At 44.2% G+C, this 17,654-nt stretch overlaps 1 pseudogene; it reads right to left on the reverse strand.

Annotated features, from left to right (window-relative positions):
- Nucleotides 1-17,654, reverse strand: part of LOC115477114 — a 177,014-nt pseudogene that overhangs the window by 78,166 nt on the left and 81,194 nt on the right.

A 17,654-nucleotide genomic window follows, 5' to 3' on the forward strand; every position in this document is an offset into this window, starting at 1 on the left:
TCCCAAATGTATGATTTTTGTGACAATGGTCCCGTTTTGTAAACCCTTGGCCATTTGTTTTACATCCCCCATCGTTCTTTCCATCCCTCCAGTATTTCAACTTCATTATGGATTTTTGTGCCATTTGTAAGTAAGCGTCGTTTTCTGCAAAATTCCTCAGTGAAGTCACTACTAATAAGCTGTTGAAAAGAACTGGGGTATGCCAGTGGCCATTTTTACTCCTGAAACTGGGCTGGGGGGGTGTGTGTGCTATGAATACTGTCCAACTTTGTTGCAGGTAAAATGCTGCACTCAATACCACAGACACTTTCACGACTGGACTCTGGAGACCTTCCTAAGGGTGGAGGCAGGAAGTGTGCGCCTGGGACCGATTACTCAAACCTCGAAGTGTTCTTGTCTATTGGAAATTTAAGCAACAGAGAAAGAAGGATGAATCTTTGGGGGTTAATTGTTTACTGGACACCAACAAAGGGCCAATCTCCCCACATGTAGAGTTTACCCAACCAGTAATAACCATGGGCTCATAATGACCCAGGAAATTATTTACACCAATCTCTGGTTTTATCCAGACTGGACGACTGAAAGGTGGTTTATGTGGGGCTAACACAGGAGGAGTTACACCGGCTGCAGTGACACAAAACAGCCAGACTTTTAGGTTTGTTGAAGTAGAGGGATCAAGTAACTCCATGTTACAATCATTGCACCAGTTTCCAGCGAGACTGAGATGAAGTTCAAAAGTGTCCAATGACAACTTTTGAGCAGAAAATTGTGACTTTATGTATAGTAATAAGGGTCAGTAATGAAGCTGTAGGTCATATCTCTGTCAATCCCCCACCTCATTTCACTGAGACGTACTAACATATGCAGACAATGTAAAATCTAGATGAGTTTGTACTATCTAAACCCTATAGTAACATCTACTAAATATAATAAAAGGAACTGGAACATGCAATCTGGCACACACAGTAAAGTGTTTAACATACTCTGTTGGGACATTGACGATGGTCGTACGTCCGAAGTGAGCAGGACTGTCTCCTGAAAGTAAAGAAACAAAGCGTGAGGCTACAGAAATCAGAAATTTTCAATCCCAATTTTAGGGCCGTAACAAGCTGTATTTGCACTCTGTGTGACTTGCCCACCATCGTGCCTCCCAAACACTCCCCCCTTCTTCAAGCAAATTCAATCCCCCTTGCAAGCCCTCTCTGCCAAACCTCCCCCTCTGAAGACCCTCCCAAGCACATCACACCCTCCTGAGGACCCCTATCCAACCCCTGTAGTCCCCCTGAAGGTCTACCTGAAGGATGTCCTGGTGGTCTAGGGTAGGGTGGGCAGAAGGTGATTGCTATTTCTTGCTGCCTGTGTTGCTTCACCCCAGCCTCCATTTTGAACCTGGAGTGGCACAGGTAATAGCGACTGGGGATCGTTGCTGCCCACCCAACCCTAAACCACCAGGGCATAAGAACATAAGAATAGTTATACTGGGTCAGACCAATAGTCCACTTAGCCCAGCATCCCGCTTCCAACAGTGGCCAATCCAGGTCACAAGAACCTGGCAGAAACCCAATTAGTAGAACCTTCCACGCTACCAGTCCCAGGGACAAGCAGTGGCTTCCCCACGTCTACCTCAGTAGCAGACTATGGACCTTTGCTCCAGGAACTTGTCCAAACCTTTTTAAAATCCAGATACGCTAACCAGTGTTACCACATCCTTTGACAATGAGTTCCAGAGCTCAACTATTCTTTGAGTAAAAAAATATTTCCTCCTATTTGTTTTTAAAGTATTTCTATGTAATTTCATTGAGTGTCCCATTGAGGTAGGGCTTCAGGGGAGGTGACAGTCTTTGTGGAAGGGCATTTTTCCAATGAGGCTTTTCAGCAAGGGGATGGTATAGGAACCAGAAGCGGAGACCTCTCTTGATTCTCTTTCCCCACCCCATTGTCCTTAGTGAATTGTTTTGTTGGGGGTGGGGGGGGGGGGTGGGGGAGGTGAGAATTCCCTCCCAGATTAGCAGTAGCTATTTTAGAAACTGATTTACTAAGGCTTTTTTCCTATTCTGTTTCTTTGGGCAAAAGAAATTATAGTAAGTTAGTCCCTGCTGGAGGCTAAGCAGAAGGAGAAACCAGCACAGGGTTGCCGGTGTGGCCCACAGCTGTCCCTGGTGCATACCAGGAGATAGATATGTTCCCAATAATAATAAACTGATTAGGGGGTTGCCAGTCTGATTCACAGGTGTCCCATGAGGCACAGGTGCCCCAAAAGAGGATGGAGCTGGTTACTGGGGAGGTCTGATCCCCTCTGGATATGCTGCATAGCCTGGTGGATATGCCTGAAACCCCTGTGGATATGCTGCATAGCCTGGTGGATATGCCTGAAACCCCTCTGGATATGCTGCATAGCCTGGTGGATATGCCTGAAACCCCTGAGGATATGCCAGATAGAAATGGGCCTATGTGCGTCATTCATTCTCAGAATCACATACCAAGGAGGTTTCCAGAAAAGTTCACAGGCAGGATGACAGACACAGAAAGCACGCAGATGATTGTGAGAAGAACCAGGATGTGCCGCTGGAATGACAGGTAGATGGTGGCATCTATTCCACACTTGTTCTGAATCTCCTCATCCCTTATTAAATCAAAAAAGATAAGCAAAGGGTTAACTCAGCTACCGATGCAGTCTACCATAAACCCACAGTGACAGGAAGGACACACAGAAGCAAAGCCTTCAGTAAGACACTGTGACAGTAAGTACACAGCGGTGCGGCGTTCAATAACACACAGCGATGCAGCCTCCAATAAATATACAGTGAAAAGCACACACACCAGTGCAGCTGCGGTAACAGCACAGTGACGAGTGCACACACCAGTGCAGCATTCAATAAACACACTGCAGTGCAATCTGCAATAAATATACAGTGAAAAGGAGCAAAGACACGCCAGTGCAGCTGCAGTAAAAGTACACAGTAGTGCAGCATTCAATAAACACACTGCAGTGCAATCTGCAATAAATATACAGTGAAAAGGAGCAAAGACACGCCAGTGCAGCTGCAGTAAAAGTACACAGTAGTGCAGCATTCAATAAACACATGGCAGTGTATATACAGTGAAAAGGAGTGCACACACACCAGCGCAGCTGCAGTAATAGCACAGAGACCATGAGTGCACACACAAGTGCAGCATTCAATAAACACACTGCAGTGACTTCTGCAATAAATATACAGTGAAAAGGGATGCACATACACCAGCACAGCAGCAGTAAATGTAGTGAGCATGAGTGCACACTGCACACACCAGTGCAGCCTGTAGCAGCCAAACCATGACAGTGAGCATAGACACCAGAGTAGAATGCAATAAACACAGTAAAAGGAAGTGCACATATCACTGCAGCATTCAATAACACACACATAGTAAATGCAGTGCACACACTAGTGCAGCATTCAATAAATACAGTAAAAAGGAGTGCACACACCATTGAGCTACATCAAAAGAACAAGGATCATGAGCGCACACACCAGTGCAGCCTGTAGCAGCCACACAATAACAGTGAGCGTAGACACCAGTGCAGCCTTCAGGAATACACAGGAACAAGGGAGTGGGCACACACTAGTGCAGCTCACAAGTGTGCTTACCAGTGTGGCTTGTGGGAGTCAATTAAAATATAATTTCTAAACAGAAATGTGGCTTTTTCAATGTTCAAACATTCACCTCTACACACTGTCATCTATCATTGCCCATCAGGCTTCCCTTTATGATGAATCTTATAGTTCTTATCAAATTCAGTACTCGAATTAAGTACTGTAATTCACTTGCAACCTCAGCAATATGTAAAATTTAACATGCAAACCACTTATCTTGTTATGATGAAATTCCCAATCGATATATTACTTCATAGCAGTCAGCATATATTTCTCATCCATTCATTGTTGGGAGCCATAACTTCTGTGTGCTATAGATGCAGGTTCTAAAAATATTCAGGCCTATTTACGGAAACATGTAGGGTGTCATTTTCAAAAGAGAAAAACGCCCAAAAAAGAACACAAAAGGCAGATGAACGTATTTCTCGCCAAAAAATGTCCAAAGTGTATAATCAAACAAAAGGAAAAAACTAGTCTGAAACGCCAGTATGCCTGCATCAGAATGTCTCCAGAAGGGGCGTTCTGGAGGCATGACGTGGACGTGTCATGGGCAGTCTAATTCATTGAGGGCCAGATTCTATAAATGACGCCTGCAAAAACCACGCAGGAATCATTTTCACCTAAGAGTATTCTATATTTAGGGAAATGGGACTTGATATACCGCATTTCTGAGGTTTTTTGCAACTACATTCAAAGTGGTTTACATATATTCAGGTACTTATTTTGTACCAGGGGCAATGGAGGGATAAATGACTTGCCCAGAGTCACAAGGAGCTGCAGTGGGAAATGAACCCAGTTCCCCAGAATCAGAATCCGCTGCACTAACCACTAGGCTACTCCTCCACTAGCAACAATCCATGTAGAAGCCTGCCCTTGCAGATCACCAATGCGGCTGCGTTGCTGATCTGCAAGGGCAGGCTTCTACATGGAATGTTGCTAGTGGAATAGCAACATTCCATGTAGAATCTCAAATAGTAGCAACATTCCATGTAGAATCTCAAATAGCAACAGAATCTCAATAGTAGAAGCATTCCATGTAGAATCGCAAATAGTAGCAACAGAATCTCAAATAGTAGCAACATTCCATGTAGAATCTCAAATAGTAACAACAGAATCTCAATAGTAGCAGCATTCCATTTAGAACTTCAAATAGGGAAAGGGAAATGGGACTTGATATACTGCCTTTCTGAGGTTTTTGCAACTACATTCAAAGTGGTTTACATATATTCAGGTACTTATTTTGTACCAGGGGCAATGGAGGGTTAAGGGACTTGCCCAGAGTCACAAAGAGCTGTAGTGGGAATTGAACTCAGTTCCTCAGGATCAAAGTCCACTGCACTAACCACTAGGCTACTCCTCCACTCCAGTTCATTGAGTATGCTTACTTGATATCCCAGCACCTAAAATTATGTGCTTCCGTTTACACCAACGAAACATGGCATAAATCCTTGTGCGTAGATTTACGCAGACAGCCGCACCCCTTTAGAACTGTGCAGTTCATTACTGAATACGTTTAGCACGTTATGTACATAAATCCTAATTATTGCCAATTAATGCTTGTTAAGTGCTGTTAAAATGCTGATTGGCTTGTTAAGCCAATTAAGTTATGTGCGTGGTTATGGAATACGTTTAGATGTTGGTGGGGAATGCTAGGCGCAATATATTGAATACAGCAGTGAATGTCTCCAGCCCATAATGGATAACGAACGTTTCCTACTGGTGGGAAGAAAACTGTCTGCAATTAGACCTGCTTTAGAATCATTTAGGGGAAGAGTCAATTTGTCTTTTGACCCATTTGCAATTTTATTTATTTATAGCAGTATTTATAACCCCCATATTCCAAACAAGTTTGGTTCGATGTGGCTTATAAAATGTAGTTAGTACAGGTAGAGAAACAGATTTTGAGGAGATGGAAGGAGGAGAACAGGAACAAGAGAATGACATTTGAATAGAGTTTAAGCAAAATGCAGTTTGAGACGCTAGCTAGGTGTGGGAGAGTGGAGAGCTAGGAGCGTTGCCGAGTGCAGTGTTACATTCGTCTGTTTGCCTCCGTCTCAGCCTTGTTCCCTCTATATTTCCAGTCTTGCCTCCTCTGTGTCTCAGCTCCCCAGGTCCTTGCCCATACCTACTAGCCCACCCAGCCACATCCATCCCTTCCCGTGTCTCTCCCTCTTCCCTGCTTGTCCAGTCCCAGTTTGTCACTGTGCTCTGTGCTGCTGCTGTGTTTGTCAGCACCGTTTGTTGGTGGGAGCAGAGTGAGTGATTTGTGCTGCTGCTGTATCTGTGTGTGAGGACTGTGTGCTGGGCACTGTCTGTTGGTGGAGGGACTAACTACATGCAGTAGGTGGAGGTGCAAACAGTCCTTATTTTGGGGTAAGTCGGTTGCACCTGTGGTGGTGGCAGATGGCTGCACTGTTGGCTCACAGTTTGCTGGAGGTGGAAGAAGCTTTGGAGGAGGGGCCCCGCAGGAGATACCCCATCCCTGAGTATTCAGGCCCTGAGTATTCCTTGACCACACCAATGCCCAATGCTTCACCAGGTACCGGTTTGACAGGGCTACCATCCAGCACCTGTGTGACCAGTTCCACCCCTCCTACAGCCCAGGACCCGTAGGAACAATCCCATCCCTGTCCACCTGAAGGTCACTGCCTCCCTCTCTTTTCTGGCCACTGGTAGCTTCCAGTCTGTCCTAGCTGTGAACACGGGCCTGACCCAGCCCTCCATTACCAACTGCCTCACCCAGTTCCTTGATGCCTTCCTTACCCACACTTCAGACTACATCAACTTCCCCACCATGCCCCAGGCCCTGCAGAACAACATGGCTCAGTTCTATGGCACGGTTCACTTCCTCTTGGATACAGGCGTCACGGACAGCACACACGTCGTACTCAGAACCCCCTCAGGCACGAGAGGTCACCTATAGGAATAGAAAAGCCTTCCACTCTATGAATATGCAGGTCATGTGTAACACCCATGGGGAGATTGTGGACATGTGTGTCCGATACCCAGGTTCCACCCATGATGCCTACATATTACAGCATTCTGGAATCTACCACAGGTTCGCCCGAGGGGAGATCACCAGTGGCTGGCTCACTCCTAGGTAAGTGCAACAGGGATCTGCCATCCCATACCCCTCCTCCCACAGCACTGCCTCCATCCAGGTGTCTCCACAATCCACGATCCCCACCTTCACAAGGTACCCAGACCAGCCAATACAAACTCATGTCTCTCATTCTGCTTCCTCTCACAGGTGACAGAGGATACCCAAAGTGGACCTGGCTCATGAACCCACTAGTGCACCCCCAAACTGCGGCAGCAGTGGTTAGTGCAATGGACTTTAATCCTGGGGAACTGGGTTCAATTCCCACTGCAGCAACTTGTGACAAAATAAGTACCTGTACATAGTAAGTAAACCACTTTTATTTTTACCACAAAGAGGCGGTATATCAAGTCTCTTTCCCTTTTCTCTCATGTGTCCACCCATTCCCAGGGTTCAGGCGGGGACCATCGTATGCACTGATTATCATTTCCAGAATAGTGAACTCACTCCTACAATCCTCCGTATTCCTGCATATTTGAACCTTCTGCAACCCATATTCATTAGGGCCCCTCACCCTTTACAGGCCCATCAGCATATTCTAGGGTGGGGTGAGGAATTCAGTTACAGTTCCTGCTCTTCATCCCCTGCAGGCAGTTTTGGCCCGGTGCTGTTCCCATGGCCTGTGGCCTACTGATCCCAGATTCAGGCCAGTTGCTCCTATGGGCAAGCTCCCCTGCTGTGTGGTACCTGACTAGTTGCAATTGTGATAAACATTTGTCTAATGGTTTCTTCGCCTCCTCACTCATATATATATATCCCCCATTGCTGTACATGGGTGATTTTCCCTTTCATCTTCACCATTTTATACACTGCAATAAATATGTAAATGTGTCCATACCAAGCCCTCACACCAATAAAAAGAAGAAAAGGGTAGACCAATGTCGTTCCAAAGCAAGTGGTTTATTGGCTAAAAAAAGCATTTTGGCACCAGGAGTCAAATATACAGTCTCTATAAAACAACAAAACCAAAACTATAAATACAACAACACTAAATAACTAAATAAACACTAAATAAAACCAAAAATAAAACATTAATAAGCTAAAATAGTTTAAAAATCTAAATATAAATTGAAAGTAGACATCTCTTACTACCACAACCTCCACCGGGAGGCCATTCCACGCCTCCACCACCCTATTATTTCACAGAAAGGGTGGCGGAGGCGTGGAATGGCCTCCTGGTGGAGGTGGTGGAGTCGAGGACTGTCAGAATTTAAAAGGGCAAAGGATAAGCATGTGGGATCGCTTAGGAACAGAAAGTATTAGGGGTTTCAGAGGATGGCCAACTGGATGGGTCATATGGCCTTTATCTGCCGTCATGTTTCTACGTATAGGGGGAGATTCTATATATGGCGCCTGGAAAGTCTGCGTGGAAATCATTTTTGCCTAAGTGAATTCTATAAGATTTAGGCGCGGTATATAGAATACAATTCGTTGATATCCCAGAGCCTAAAACTACGTGCATCCATTTACACAAACGACAAAGTGGTGTAAATCCATGTGCATAGATTTACGTAGACAGGGCCATATTCTATAATTACGCATGAAGATTCTGGAATGCCTAGAAACACCTATAACCACACCCTGTTTTGCCTGTGGCGTAAAGAAGTCAGGTGCTCTGCGTTACAGAATACCCTTAGCGAGTTGTGCAAGTAAATTCTAATTATTGCCAATTAGTGCTCATTATTGCTTGTTAAGTGCTAATACGTTGATTGGCTTGTTAAGCCAATTAAGTTACACACATTGTTATAGAATACGCTTGGATTTAGGCGTGGAATGCTGGGCGCAATAAAGAGAATCTGGCAGATACTGCATGAAAATATGAAAAACTATAAAAATATAGAACTTAGTTAAGAATAGAATGAAAAATATAAATTATAAAATGTTTAGAGCACAAAAAATAAAAAATGTAGATATCGGCAATTACATATAAAATATGAACTATGACATAAAAATCACTAATGTACAAAAGAATTACATACAAACATTAACACTCATAAAATCTAAACAATTGAAATAATTGCTTGTAGAAACATCCACATACCAACAATAAATTGAAAAACATTTATAAAAATTAATGGATAAAGACATAATTATCCATATAGATAATTGCAAACAATGAATCAGAGAAACTTACCAGCCAAAGTTGGTAAATGCAGACTCATATGGCAAAAAATACATCCACTAATATAGCATCTAATGTAAGAACAAAAGTGATAATCACTGAATGGTAAGAACATGGTTATTCGATTATGCTTGTCAAAAAGTAAAGAACATCAAAAATGCAGGTACAAAAGTGGAAATATATAATAAACACAAAATGAGACCTAAACAATGCAAAAGAAAAAAAAAGAAAAAGCAATCTAAGGGCCATTTACTAAGGCGTGCTAAAAACGCTTACGCACTCATAGCGCGGCTTAGTTAAAGAAAGACAATACGCAAAAAAAGGAAATAGAAATTCTAAATGAGGCTTGGTTATTTCTACTGGTTGGTTTATTTCTGTGCCATTTTTTGCGGAAGTGCTTTTTCTTTTATTTAGAAGGAATGTTCTGTTATTAGTTTCTCTGCCTGTCCCGTACCACATGCTGTTTTACCCCAGTGGTTTGCATCTTTACCTTCTCTGTTGTTCTGGTTCCTTTTTTTCTTTTTAGAGGTTGCTTTTTATTTTTATTACTGTTTTCCTATATATACATTTTTTTAGCGGCTAAAGCGCAGTGCTTTTGTTCGCTACATGAGTTATGGATTTAGGTCATTCTTAGTTATATACTTGTGCCTTACTCTGTATTTCTGTCACTAGCTTGAATGATTGAAGAGTTTAGTGGTACTCCAGCCCTCTTTTTAAAGTTGTACTTAGCCATTCCGTGATTATCACATTGATAATATTTCATTGTGAACGCTTTTGTTGTTTTCAATATGTTTTCCTCTGTGAGGGAAAGGTTAGGACAGCTGTTGTACTTGGTGATTCGATCATTAGGCATATAGATAGCTGGGTGGCTGGTGGACGTGAGGATCGCCTGGTGACTTGCCTGCCTGGTGCGAAGGTGGCGGACCTCACGCGTCACCTAGATAGGATTTTAGATAGTGCTGGGGAGGAGACGGCTGTCTTGGTACATGTGGGTACCAATGACGCAGGAAAATGTGGGAGAGAGGTTCTGGAAGCAAAATTTAGGCTCTTAGGTAGAAAGCTGAAATCCAGATCCTCCAGGGTAGCTTTTTCTGAAATGCTACCTGTGCCACGCGCAGGGCCCAAGAGACGGGCAGAGCTCCAGAGTCTCAATGCGTGGATGAGACGATGGTACAGGGAGGAGGGCTTTAGATTTGTTAGGAACTGGGCAACATTCTGGGGAAGGGGGAGCCTATTCCGAAAGGATGGGCTCCATCTTAACCAGAGTGGGACCAGGCTGCTGGCATCGGCGTTTAAGAAGGAGATAGAGCAGCTTTTAAACTAGAAATGGGGGAAGGCCGACAGTCGCTCAAAAGAGCATGGTTCGGGATAAGGTATCTTTCAAAGATATCACCATAACAGGGAAGATAGAGTATCCTGATAGTGAGGTTGCAAAAGAGATTGTAGTAGATTGGGTATCTTTAAATAACAATAAAAATCAGACAAAAGATTGCCAATTAATACTGTCAAGTACTAAGCATGATGTACTTAGGAACAACAAACATAGTTTGAAATGTCTATATGCGAATGCCAGGAGCCTAAGAAATAAGATGGGGGAGTTGGAATATATTGCACTAAATGAAAAATTAGATATAATAGGCATCTCTGAGACCTGGTGGAAGGAGGATAACCAGTGGGACACTGTCATACCGGGGTACAAATTATATCGTAGTGATAGGGTGAATCGGATTGGTGGAGGGGTAGCATTGTATATTAACGAGAGCCTTGAATCAAATGGATTGAAAATTCTGCAGGAAACAAAACACTCCTTGGAATCACTGTGGATTGAAATTCCATGTGCAAAGGGGAAAAGGATAGTGATAGGAGTGTACTACCGTCCGCCTGGCCAGGACGAACAGACGGATGCGGAAATATTAAAGGAAATCAGGGACGCAAACAAACTGGGCAACACAATAATAATGGGGGATTTCAATTACCCGCATATAGACTGGGTTAATGTAACATCTGTACACGCAAGGGACATAAGATTTCTTGATGAAATCAAGGACAGCTTCATGGAACAGCTAGTTCAGGAGCCGACAAGAGAAGGAAAAATACTAGACTTAGTCCTTAGTGGTGCTCATGATCTAGTGCAGGGGGTAACGATACGAGGGCCGCTTGATAACAGTGATCATAATATGATCGGTTTTGATATTGGCATTGAAGGAAGTGAAACTAGGAAATCAAGTACGCTAGCGTTTAACTATAGAAAAGGTGATTACGACAAAATGAGAAAAATGGTGAAAAAAAGACTGAAAGGAGCAGCTCGCAGAGTAAAAAACTTGCATCAGGCGTGGATGCTGTTTAAAAACACCATCCTGGAGGTTCAGGACAAATATATTCCACGTATTAGAAAAAAGGGAAAAAAGACTAAACGTCAGCCGGCGTGGCTAAACAGTAAGATAAAGGAAATCATTAGAGCCAAAAAACAATCCTTCAGAAAGTGGAGAAGAGAACCAACTGAAAGTAACAGGATAGATCATAAGGAATGCCAAGCCAAATGCAAAGCGGAGATAAGGAGGGCAAAAAAGGACTTTGAGAAGAAATTAGCGTTGGAAGCAAAAATACATAGTAAAAATTTTTTTAGATACATTAAAAGCAGGAAACCGGCCAAAGAGTCGGTTGGGCCGCTGGACGAAAATGGTGTTAAAGGGGCGATCAAGGAGGACAAAGCCGTAGCGGAGAAATTAAATGAATTCTTTGCTTCGGTCTTCACCGAGGAGGATTTGGGGGGGACACCGGTGCCGGAAAGAATATTTGAAGCGGGGGAGTCGGAGAAACTAAACAAATTCTCTGTAACCTTGGAGGATGTAATGGGTCAGTTCAGCAAGCTGAAGAGTAGTAAATCACCGGGACCTGATGGTAGTCATCCCAGAGTATTAATAGAACTAAAAAATGAACTTGCGGAGCTACTGTTAGAAATATGCAATCTGTCCCTAAAATCGAGTGTAGTACCGGAAGACTGGAGGGTAGCCAATGTTACTCCGATTTTAAGAAGGGTTCCAGAGGAGATCCGGGAAATTATAGACCGGTGAGTCTGACGTCGGTGCCGGGCAAGATGGTGGAGGCTATTATTAAGAATAAAATTGCAGAGCATATACAAAAACATGGACTGATGAGACAAAGTCAGCACGGATTTAGTGAAGGGAAGTCTTGCCTCACCAATCTAATGCATTTTTTTGAGGGGGTAAGCAAACATGTGGACAATGGGGAGCCGGTTGATATTGTATATCTGGATTTTCAGAAGGCGTTTGACAAAGTGCCGCACGAAAGACTCCTGAAGAAATTGCAGAGTCATGGAATCGGAGGTAGGGTATTATTATGGATTAAGAACTGGTTGAAAGATAGGAAGCAGAGAGTAGGATTGCGTGGCCAGTATTCTCAGTGGAGGAGGGTAGTTAGTGGGGTCCCGCAGGGGTCTGTGCTGGGTCCGTTGCTTTTTAATGTATTTATAAATGACCTAGAGATGGGAATAACTAGTGAGGTAATTAAATTCGCCGATGACACAAAATTATTCAGGGTCGTCAAGTCGCAGGAGGAATGTGAACGATTACAGGAGGACCTTGCGAGACTGGGAGAATGGGCGTGCAAGTGGCAGATGAAGTTCAATGTTGACAAGTGCAAAGTGATGCATGTGGGTAAGAGGAACCCGAATTATAGCTACGTCTTGCAAGGTTCCGCGTTAGGAGTTACGGATCAAGAAAGGGATCTGGGTGTCGTCGTCGATGATACGCTGAAACCTTCTGCTCAGTGTGCTGCTGCGGCTAGGAAAGCGAATAGAATGTTGGGTGTTATTAGGAAGGGTATGGAGTCCAGGTGTGCAGATGTTATAATGCCATTGTATCGCTCCATGGTGCGACCGCACCTGGAGTATTGTGTTCAGTACTGGTCTCCGTATCTCAAAAAAGATATAGTAGAATTGGAAAAGGTACAGCGAAGGGCGACGAAAATGATAGTGGGGATGGGACGACTTTCCTATGAAGAGAGGCTGAGAAGGCTAGGGCTTTTCAGCTTGGAGAAGAGACGGCTGAGGGGAGATATGATAGAAGTGTATAAAATAATGAGTGGAATGGATCGGGTGGATGTGAAGCGACTGTTCACGCTATCCAAAAATACTAGGACTAGAGGGCATGAGTTGAAGCTACAGTGTGGTAAATTTAAAACGAATCGGAGAAAATTTTTCTTCACCCAACGTGTAATTAGACTCTGGAATTCGTTGCCGGAGAACGTGGTACGGGCGGTTAGCTTGACGGAGTTTAAAAAGGGGTTAGATAGATTCCTAAAGGACAAGTCCATAGACCGCTATTAAATGGACTTGGAAAAATTCCGCATTTTTAGGTATAACTTGTCTGGAATGTTTTTACGTTTGGGGAGCGTGCCAGGTGCCCTTGACCTGGATTGGCCACTGTCGGTGACAGGATGCTGGGCTAGATGGACCTTTGGTCTTTCCCAGTATGGCACTACTTATGTACTTATGTGATCTAGAGCAAGTGATTCCCAAGTCCGGTCCTGGAGTACCCCTTGCCAGTCATGGAGGAGTGGACTAATGGTTAGTGTAGCGGGTTGTGGACCCAGGGAACTGGGTCCAGATCTTGCTGGTCAGCAGTGGGTTGAGATTCTGGGGAACCAGGTTCAATTCCCTCTGCAGCTCTGTGATTGGCAAGGGGTACTCCACGACTGGACTTAGGAAACACTGAACTAGAGTCAAAACTCTGCCTAACTAACAGTCCAACATTGTTTTGCTGTGGGCTGCTGTTTCCAGTTTCTCATTCTTTGCCCTGTTATGCTCATAGTTATTATTATATATTTTTAATGAGCTTGTTTTTCTTGTTATGACATAAAATTAGCATTGTCTGCATAATTGCTTTTATATTATTCTTTTCTTTTTTTGGCATACTGGCTTTCACTTGCTCTTTTGCATTGTTTAGGTCTCATTTTATGTTTATTATATATTTCCACTTTTGTACCTGCATTTTTGATGTTCTTTACTTTTTGACAAGCATAATCGAATAACCATGTTCTTACCATTCAGTGATTATCACTTTTGTTCTTACATTAGATGCTATATTAGTGGATGTATTTTTTGCCATATGAGTCTGCATTTACCAACTTTGGCTGGTAAGTTTCTCTGATTCATTGTTCGCAATTATCTATATGGATAATTATGTCTTTATCCATTAATTTTTATAAATGTTTTTCAATTTATTGTTGGTATGTGGATGTTTCTACAAGCAATTATTTCAATTGTTTAGATTTTATGAGTATTAAATGTTTGTATGTAATTATTTTTTACTTACCAGTTAATTGTACATTATGTCATATTTCACATGCAAGACTGACCACAGTTATATAAGTAATTTTTATTTATTTTATTGTTGTTACATTTGTACCCTGCGCTTTCCCACTCATGGCAGGCTCAATGCGGCTTACATGGGGCAATGGAGGGTTAAGTGACTTGCCCAGAGTCACAAGGAGCTGCCTGTGCCTGAAGTGGGAATCAAACTCAGTTCCTCAGGACCAAAGTCCACTACCCTAACCACTAGGCCACTCCTCCACTGTTGCTACTATTTGAGATTCTACATGGAATGTTGCTATTCCACTAGCAACATTCCATGTAGAAGTCGGCCCTTGCAGATCACCAATGTGGCCGTGCAGGCTTCTGCTTCTGTGAGTCTGACGTCCTGCACGTACGTGCAGGACGTCAGACTCACAGAAACAGAAGCCTGCGCAGCCTTCTACATGGAGTGTTGCTAGTGGAATAGCAACATTCCGTGTAGAATCTCAATAGTAGCAACATTCCATGTAGAATCTCCAATAGTATCTATTTTATTTTTGCTACATTTGTACCCTGCGCTTTCCCACTCATGGCAGGCTCAATGCGGCTTACATGGGGCAATGGAGGGTTAAGTGACTTGCCCAGAGTCACAAGGAGCTGCCTGTGCCTGAAGTGGGAATCCAACTCAGTTCCTCAGTTCCCCAGGACCAAAGTCCACCACCCTAACCACTATTGCTGAGGTTGCAAGTGAATACAGTACTTAATTCGAGTATTGAATTTGATAACTATAAGATTCATCTGATGGGCAATGATAGATGACAGTGGCTAGAGGGGAATGTTGCATATTGAAAAAGCCACATTTCTGATTTTTGAGCACATCACATTTATTTTTTATGAGCTTTCTGGTTTGAATGTAGTAAACATACCGTAAAAGTTAGTGCACACATCAGTACAACTGCAGTAAATGCACTGTGATGATGCATGAACACACCAGTGCAGCTTACTGGTTTTAATCACAATTGCCCAGGGCTATTGCTAAATCCCCATTTCCAGAAAATAGACAGTGGAATCCCTAAGAGCTGGTTTAGGTGTAGCAGCCACCCAGTCTGGTATAAGAAACAGGAATTTAACAAATTAAATGCAGACTAATTCATGAATGACCAAATATTATGTTCTTACTTCATCTGATAGATGGAGGTTAGCCAGGAGCAGAATCCCTGCATAGAAAGTTAGAACAGACTGTGAATCAAAAGACATGCGACAGCTTCATGACAAAATCCATCACATCAACCCACTCCAGAAAACCTGCTTTTTACATTTTTTATTTACATTTCTCAAGTTCGAAAACTATGAAAACGGTGTACATTCAGATACAGGAGGTATAAAACTCATGACCTCCAGCATAGCACCTATTCGTGAATCCATCTATCAACCCCCTCCTTCCAAAAAATATGTTCCATCAAACCCATGTCTTCCAGAACACTGGCTCTGAACCCCGGCCCTTCAGCATCTCATCTTTTAATGGACATTAGGGAGGTAATTAAATAATGCACTGAACGTGTGTTTAAATGGCAAAAATACACGTATATCTTACGTACTACATATCTGATTAGGGGATGCACCCATGGGTGGAACTCACTCTTATGCTCACACGCACTTTACAGGATTCTGCATCTCCACCATTTAGATGTGAGCACTTACACCAGCACAGGTAATGTATATACTCACGGGCAGTAGCATACCAAGGGTGGGGTGGTGGGGACAGGGGCGTAGCCAGATTTCGGTGGGAGGGGGGTCCAGAGCCCAAGGTGAGGGGGCACATTCTAGCCCCCCCCCAGCGCCACCAACCCCCCCGCCACATCTGACCCCCCCAGTCCTTTTCGACCCTCCCTCCCACCGCCGTCAACTCTCCCCCGCCACCGCCAGGTACCTTTGCTGGCGGGGGGTCTCCAACCACAGCCGAAGTCCCCTTCAGTGCCAGTCTCCGAGTCCGGCATGTTCGCTGATCTGGATTCTGTTTCTGTGAGTCCTGACGTCCTGCACGTGTCAGGACTCACAGAAACAGAATCCAGATCAGCAATGCACCGGAGACTGGTGCTGAAGAGGACTTCGGCTGGCGGGGGTTGGGGAACCCCCCCCAGCAAAGGTACCTGATGACAGGGGAGGGTTAGCGGGGGGGGGGGTGAAAGCAGAGGGGCTAGGGTTAAATCTGTGGGGGCCCGTGCCCCCGTGGCCCCACCTAGCTACGCCCCTGGGTGGAGACAGTCCATCCCGGGTGCAAGCAGCAAGGGGATGCTTGGAGCAGGTGCACGGCTGTCAGCTCTGCCGGTCTCCTGCCCCCTCTTGCTACTTCCTGTTCCGGGGCATGGAACAAACAGAGCTGACAGCCGTGCGCCTCCTCTGCAAACCCCCTTGCTGGAAGGGTCTGGTGATGCACTTAGGGGTGGGATGCATTTCAGGGGGAGGGGGGGGGGGCTGATGCACTGGAGGGGAACAGCGGCGACCCGCCCCAGGTGGTAAACAGGCTAGGAATGCCACTGCTCACAGATCCATATGCAAACAGCCAGAAACAGCTCCTGGTTGGTTAAATCACTTGTTTGGGGATAACCAGCCAAATTCAGCAGCACTTAACCAGTTAGTGCCCAACACAAAAGCCAGTCCTATCTTTAGGGGGTAACTCATAGCTGGTTAAGTACTGCATATTATGGTCCAGCTCCATAAGAAAGAAATGAAATGGAAAGGAAAGGGAGACAAGTTCCCTTTACAGGACAGAGAATTAGGGGACGAGCTCTCTCTTTCTGTGTCATATGTATCTGCAGTATGGGGTTGGGGAACTCAGTGGAGGGATGCGGGGGGGGGGGGGGGTGCAGATTGGATTGATGACTAAACACGTATTTTTTCACAGGTGTTAGGCACACTGAATGGACCGTTCAGGTCTTTATCTGTTGTCATATACTATTACTATATGAAATCTAATATGTTATGGGGTCCCCATCTTTGGGACCCTGATTGCAGGCTGCACTAGTGTGTGCCTGTGCAGTCTACAGCAATAACCCCCATGACAGCAAGTCCACATTCCAGTGAGGATGTACACCTTCATCCCCTGCAGTAATGCTCTCAACAGTCTCACCCTTTCCAACATACATTCCATCAAACCCATATCCTTCAGCATACCATCTATCAAACCAGTCTTCTTAAGCATACTGTCCAACACCCATCAAGCGCATCTCCCTCATTATACCATCCAACAAACCCATCTCCTCCTGGATATTGTTCATCAAGGCCATTCTTTCTAGCATATCATCCAGAAGATTATCCCAGTCCAACATACCATCCATCAAACCCAATCTTTCCAGCATATTCTGCAGTCAAACACGTCCTTTTCAGAGTAATGCCTTTCACATAGATCTCCTTCAGTACATTGTCAAACTCATCCATCAAGCCCATCCCTTCCAATATTCCACCCGTCACACACATCCCTTCCAG

Source organism: Microcaecilia unicolor, chromosome 9 (genome assembly GCF_901765095.1).
Source record: "Microcaecilia unicolor chromosome 9, aMicUni1.1, whole genome shotgun sequence".
Classification (NCBI taxonomy): Eukaryota; Metazoa; Chordata; class Amphibia; order Gymnophiona; family Siphonopidae; genus Microcaecilia; species Microcaecilia unicolor.